Consider the following 7408-nt stretch of genomic DNA (forward strand, 5'->3'; position numbering starts at 1 on the left):
CATCTTGGTTCTCTAATTATTTTCTTTCTTACCTTCCACATCCTGAGTGTTTTATTGCATATGACTTATCCTAATTTTAAAAGACATAGTGGATACTTAGTATGAATATTTGTTTTTTTTTCCTAGGGAGAAGTATTTTCATAAACCTTTTATTTTTGTTAATTTTTTAATTAACAGATCTCAGACTTTTGAGATCAATATAAATACATCTCACCTCCACGTGATAAGGTTCTTCACATGATCCATCGCATGCATTCGGTCTCTCAGGAGTTGGCTCACCCTAGGCCCCTGGGGTGTTTCATTGCTACCCTTCTTTTCTTTCAACACCACCACTTTAAGCACTCTTGTCATAATTTCTTCTTGTACATATCAAAACTCATAGTGAACGATGAGTTCTGGGTTGCAAAAGAGGATTTATTTTTGTACCTGTCTTTCATGCCTTTGTCCACCACTTGAACAAACATACACAAAGTGCTGACAAGAGCATTTAAGAGTCATTTCTCTTTCCTCAAGTTTGCACTTCTTATCTGATTGACTTAGCCCTCTGGACAGGAATGTTTCCAGTTGCACAGACAAAGAATGTTTCTGATGATTGCTGAAAAGCATTTACTCTAGCTCAGCATTCTGTTTCAAGTTAAAGAATATATACAAACACATTTTGTGGGAGTTTTTATTTTTATTAAGGTCTCTAGTTATGATCCCTTTAGGCTCAATAGTCTGTTCTTAAAACAATTTCTTCTTCAATTTGCATGTAGTTATTGCTATAACTTGAAAGTGAATCATTATACTTAATGTAAAATTTCCCTTCTGTTAATTAAAAACAAAACAGTTTTATGAAAGTACTTCTCTCTAGAAAAAAACTCAACAAGTATTCATACTAAGTATCCACTTTGTCTTTTAAAATTAGGGTAGGTCACATGCAATAAAACACAAAGCTTACATTTTCCAATTTTCCCCTTTATAGCTTTACTTTTAGGTTATTTCAAAGTGTAAGAATAAATTTTATTTACAGCAGGGAAAGTAGAAGAAATTTTGGAGAAAGTAATAATTTTTGCATTTAGGTTTTGAAGTATTAGTAAGTTTTCAGCAGGTAGAACTGAGAAGAAAATTGCAGAAAATGATATTTAAAAGTGATTATGGAGCTGAATGTGGTGGTGCACACCTTTAATCTCAGCACTCGGGAGGCAGAGACAGGTGGATCTCTGTGTTATCAAGGCCAGCCTGATCACCTTCTCCAATTCCAGACCAACTGTGGTTACAAGGAGATTCTGTCTCAAAAAGAAAATTTAAAAAAACAGTGATTATGATTCCATCTGTTACCTTCTGATTTTCTACTTTATCTTGGTATTATTATTTAGGTTTCTCCTATTTTATTAATGTTTTTTTTGTTTTGGTCTAAAAGAAAATTTGTAAGAACATCTAAAATACTTTTATAGTAGTACTGAAAAATAACTTAGTGATACAGGGCACACTAAGTATGCATGAAGCCTAGGGTCAGTCTGCAACACACACACATGCACACGTGAGCATGCACACACACATACACACACACACACACACACAGAAATACATTGAATATTTGAATGTAAATTATTGCTATAGTGCAACTTTTGTCCATTGAATTAGTCAGTGTTCCTTACAAATGAGAAGAGACTTCTAGATAATCCAACATGGAATATGAAAGAAGGAAACCAGCATTTTTAAGACTGATTCTATATGAAACTTAAAGGGGTCTCAGAATTTAAACTTGTCTGCTGATTATGCTCAACCTGACAGTATGACCACTTCAGTAAAGTATTTTTGCCAGGCTTCTCCACTAACATTCCTGTTTCCCCTCTGTAACATAATTATTTTCTTGGGCATTATTTGATATTCTGTAAAAATTCTGTTTCTTTTTTTAAATAAATTTTTAAGCAGTGGAACATTTCATACAGTAGTACTATATTTACATCATTTCTACACCTCTCTCCCACCTCCAATTCCTCCTGTGCCTCCCTCTCAAATTCATGACTTCTTTTTTCTTATTGTTACACACACACACACACACACACACACACACACACACACACCACACACACACCAGTGGTGCTCTTACGTATGTTTAGGGCTGCCAACTTTAGACTTAATAATCTATCAGGGAGCTCATTCATAGAGATCGGTTCTCCCTCTCTCAACCACCACTGGTTGCCTGTAGGTCTTTATGTAGGGGTGAGGCCTTGTGAAATTTTCCCCATCCTATTGGTATGTCCATTAGTGTCATCATTACAAAAGTCTTGGTTAACCATATTGTTGAGATTTCACAGGTGCAGCTTCTCTGTCATGTCTATAAGATACCATCTTGCTACAGCCATCCTGGTGGAACTTGTTCATATGAACTTGCAGCAATGCTGACAGCATGCACAAGGTCCATGCTGACTCAAGCAGACAAAAACCCAGCATGAAAAGGGGGAAATGGGCAGTAGGACTCAACTCTAGCCAAGGAACTATTGGAAAAATGATTACTGTGGGGAGAGGGAGAGCAGATCTTCATTAAGGGGTGACTCTAGATAGGATGACTAGACTCCAATGGATGAATTTGCACTGAAGGGTACCTGGTGTGACCCCAGGAGCCTTGTTCCTCCCACCGGTGGGGTCTGCTGCTGAAAATTGACTGTGGAGAGTTAGCTGAGGAAGGAGGGGCTTTTGGTGCCATATTGGAAGAGAAGGAGAGCAGTGTGGAAAAGAATGGCCCCAGTGTTTCACTTGTGTGGACACAAGAGGACCTGGAGTGAGACCACAGGCCCACAGGCATACACGAAAGCTAATGGTAACTGTGGGCAGGGTGCAGAAGTGATCTGGAATGGTGGGCCACTGAGCCACAGAACAGAATGGGGCATGGGGTGTTCGCCTTTGGTAAGTTACTCTGTTTCCCCTACCCAGGATATAAACTATGAAAAATTCAGATAAAGATGTGTAACATGGTTCATCCCTAATGCCAAGAGCAAGGGACCCTAAGAGAACTCAGGCAACAAATTGGTGCAGTTGGCAGGATGGTGGTGCTAGGAATGAAAAAATCGCAGGAATTTGGAAAAAGCTAGGGAGCTAATGGCAGGACTGATATGGATCTTACAATGGATTATAAAATATGTAACTAAGGGCTGGAGAGATGGCTGAGTGGTTAAGAACACTGGTTGTTCTTGCAGAAGACCCAGGTTCAAATCCCAGCACCCATATGGCAGCTAACAACTGTCCATAACTCCAGTTCAAGGGCATCCGACAGCCTCTTCTGTCCTCCACGGGCATTGAACAACATGGGTGCACTTACCTACATGCAGGCAATACACAATACATGCTTACACATAAAATAACAATAATAATAAAAAAAGAAATACTCTTTGCTGGGCGTGGTGGCATACGCCTTTAATCCCAGCACTCAGGATGAAGAGGCAGGTGGATCTCTGTGAGTTCAAGGCCAGCCTGGTCTACATAGTGAGTTCCAGGACAGCTGGGGCTATAGGCAGACCCTGTCTCAATAAAAGACCAAGAAAAAAAAAGTAACTAAAAAGAAGCCAGCCATGAAGAAGCGTGGGTTACAGCTGTGTTGTAAATGTGGGGAAATAGCCCAGTTTCAGGTATATAAAGATTTGTTAAAGGTTATAGTAAGGCTAGAAAAAGTTTTACAGGCCTCGGACACAAGCAGAGAACCCAGAGAGGGGGTATGGCTACTTTGTATAATAAAAGATTTGTCCGACGCAGAGAGGAAGCTGAAAAGCCTAAGAAGGTACTGGCAGATTCAGTTGCAGAACTTGAGAGAGAGAAAAAAAAACAAACAGGACATTTTAACTTGTGTAAGGTCCAAGGACTCTGAAAAAAAAATACAGATAATAATGAAAAAGGAAAAGACCTAAAAATAAAAGTATCTAAAGCTTCCCCTCAGATTCGAACTTTGATACAAAAAGGCAAAGAAAGCTAACAGTACTGTAGCTAGGAAACACTCCAAGCCGGAACTCTTAAAACTAGGAAAAACTTACAAACAAGCAATCAAAAAGCCCCTCACCATATGGCTCATGACGGTATGGGACATGGGAGAAAATACTCTTAGTCTAAGTCCTTCGGAAGCTTCACAGCTGAGTTATATAACCACCCATCCATCCTTGCGATATAGAGTGTTCAACCTAGGCCAATGCAGGGGTGAACAGTCCTTAGAGGGATGGCTGGTGGAAGGCATTAGAGATACATGGTCATCACCAAGAAAAACTCCCATAATTAACAGTGGCTGGAGGACTATAAAGGAGAGACAAGCATTACTGAGAGAACTAGGTATGAGAAAAGCAATATATGATGCCCAGGTCACTGGGCCAGATAAGACTGTGTTCACCAGAGATATAAAGGACCTTGAGAATGGTATGGAGCTTTAATGGTTTTGCTAAGCCCTTTAATGGGACAGGATCTTTGTAAAGTGAGAGAGGCTTTAGCAGCTCTAAATGATTCTGACCAGCATGTAAAACTTGCCTGTAGAATAACAGAACACCCTATGAGAGATATAAAAAAGACCATACAGAAAAAGTGGTCCATTTGGGTTACTCGAAGACAAATGTGGCAAGACTTACGTTGAACCTAAATTCCCAGAGAAAAAATTGATAGAAAGCCAAATTCGGTACTAAGGAGTTTCTGAAAGGCTTTACAACCAGAAGAACAGTTTAGAAAAGGCATTCAAAGAATAAAAACTGTCCCAGGGGTAGTTAAGAATCCCCAAAGATTAAATAAGGTGCACTTCTCTCCTGATAAAGGCTATACTAGGGTTGGAGGCAGTTTTTCCCACTGAGGCCTCCCCCAGCAGCCAGGTATGGTCATTGGAGAAGAGGACAGATATGGCTACAGTCAGGAGGCAGACCCAGGGCCTGCCTGACTCAGGGAACCAACAGGTATAGAGAAAACAAGAGAAATCCCCTACCTCCTTAGCCTGGTGCAGGGTCAGGCAACTGGATCCAACACCTGTAAGTGTATCAAGGATAAAAGAATACAAAGAGACTCCATGTACAATCCCCAAAGGTGCCAAGGATCTGAGTGCAACCAACCATGACTAGTAATAATTAGACACAAACAGATTAGAGACGCATGCACCAAGATCTAAGTGTTATTGGAAAAAAATGAGTCTTTCTGTAAGAAACAGTATATTTTAAAATGAAATGGAGTTCTTTTTAAAAGGTTAAAAACTCATTCAATTTTATGTCTTACAGGGTTTATATTGAGTTCAATATTGTATAACTGTATTAATTCAACTGTGAACCTAAAAATTTTATAGTCACTTTTGAAAGAGATGTATCTTTGCTCTGGAAATTGCTATTGAGTATGTTAACACTGTAATGAAATGCTTCTTCTAAAAAATAAAATAATAAATAAACAATAAATAAATAAACAAACAAACAAATAAATAAATCACATGATCACTTCAATTGATGCAGAAAAGGCCTTGGACCAGAATCCAACATGACTTCATGATAAAAATCTTAGAAAGAATAAGACCAGAGGAAATATTTCATATCTTTTCATAAAATATGTTTTGGGGGCTGGAGAGATGGCTGAGTAGTTAAGAGAAGTGGCAGCTCTTGCAGAGGACCCAGGTTCGATTCCCAGCATCCACATGGCAGATAACAATCATCTGTAATTCCAGTTCCAGGGGAATCCAATACCCTCTTCTGACCTCCATGGGCATGATGTGAGTACACATACATGCATGCAGGCAATATATTCATACACATAAAATAAAAAAATAAATAAAATATTAAAAAATAAAATATGCTTTAATGTGTCTATTTAAGGTACAAAATATGATATTATGGAATGCATGTAAATTTCCAAAATATTATTAGAGTGAAACAAGTCAATTTTTCCAACATTTCACTATAATTACCCATTAAGTGTTTATAATACAAGCAGCTAAAATGCCCCCCCCCCATTTAGCATGAATCCCATCACCAATGAAAGATTGCCCTCAGGACGCACAGTAGATCTCTAGACTTGTGCATGCTGCGTGTTTGCTCCTGCTCATCCTTCAACCTGTATATCCCTCTTTCCTCCTTAGCACCCACCCGAGGGAATCACTGTAACAGTGTCCATCACTATGTAATTTTATAGATACAAGTGAGATAATGTGATATTCCCCTCCCTAGGTTCACCTTATTTCCATTAGTGGATCCCCCTGCTTCATTTATGAAATGGCAAATAACAAGCTCTCTTTCTTTCTTTTAAAATAAGGCTTACTTTTCTGTTACGTGTATGTTCTGGCTTGAACACTTTTTTCCAATGTACATTTTTTATTGAATTTTTGTGGATTTCATGCAATACATTTTAATATTTAGACCTCCCCTATCTCCACATCCCTATAGTCCATGCATAGGATTTCATGCATTCTGTTGAATACATTAAAGAATAGTGAATCAAGTTTGTGTACCCAACTTTCTCTTGGTGTGAGTTCATCTCCTGAAGCCTGAATTGGTCTCCTGAAGACCAATTCTCCCTCACCTAGCAGTGATCAGCTGCCACTAGTTTCTCTGGTAATGTTGGGGCCTTCTGTCCATTTCCCCAGTTCTATGCTGGGTTTTTATCTGATTGCTTTTTCATTGGTCTTGTACATGCTGTCACCATTATTGTAAGTTCATTTAAGCAAGTTCCCAGAAGTCTGGAGGACTCCTTATGGTCATGTACCCACCCTGGTTCTTACAATCTTTCTGACCCCCTCATCTGAAATGGTCTCTGAGCCCTGGGTGGGTGAGTTTTAATATGAGTCCTATCTAAGGACACACATGCGGTCACTGCCAGTGGTGGCCACTCCTCTGTTCTCGTGGGTGCCACTCTTTCGTTCTCATGGGCGTCAAGGCTGCTCCCCTGATCACCCTGGGCTGAGGCCACTCTTCTGCCTGCCCTGGGCTGAGGCTGCTCTTTTGCTCACCTGGTGCTGAGGCAGCTCTTCTGCTTACCCTATGCTGGCTCCTGTCATAGTCACTTCTGCCCAGTCCTGGACCCCAGGGCTGGTGAGGAGACTGTGTCAGCAGAGCTGCATTCAGACACAGGAGACCAGGTTCAGTGACACAGGTCTGCTTTATTGCAGGAAGGCACAAGGTTATATAGGGATACTGGTCCAATCACAGCACAGCAAATAGGATACCTTATTAGCATAACCTAGTTTAGCATCCTATCACAGTACAGCAAGTAGGATACCTTGATTCTAAGGGTGGTGATTAGGGAGTGGCAAACTCTAGGCATCAGTCTCATGATCTGCCAATGGGAGCAAAATGTCACAAGGCATTCCTTGTGGCTCCACCAGTCGGGCGTTGCCTCAGGCCTGCTGTATGGCTGTCAATAAGACTTTCACCCTAGGCTCAAGCCTGTCTCCCACACACACATTCTGCAATTTCTTAGTCTCTAC

The 7408-nt window shown here is 40.1% G+C and overlaps 1 non-coding gene across 1 annotated transcript; it reads right to left on the reverse strand.

The window, feature by feature from the left end:
* Positions 1-349: 349 nt before the first annotated feature.
* LOC115070639 lies at positions 350-476 on the reverse strand. Its single transcript, XR_003849780.1, has one exon. It is a non-coding gene; the product is annotated as a small nucleolar RNA SNORA40 (small nucleolar RNA).
* Positions 477-7408: the final 6932 nt, after the last annotated feature.

This window comes from Nannospalax galili, unplaced genomic scaffold (assembly GCF_000622305.1).
Source record: "Nannospalax galili isolate Female #2095 unplaced genomic scaffold, S.galili_v1.0 scaffold16, whole genome shotgun sequence".
NCBI classification, from domain to species: domain Eukaryota; kingdom Metazoa; phylum Chordata; class Mammalia; order Rodentia; family Spalacidae; genus Nannospalax; species Nannospalax galili.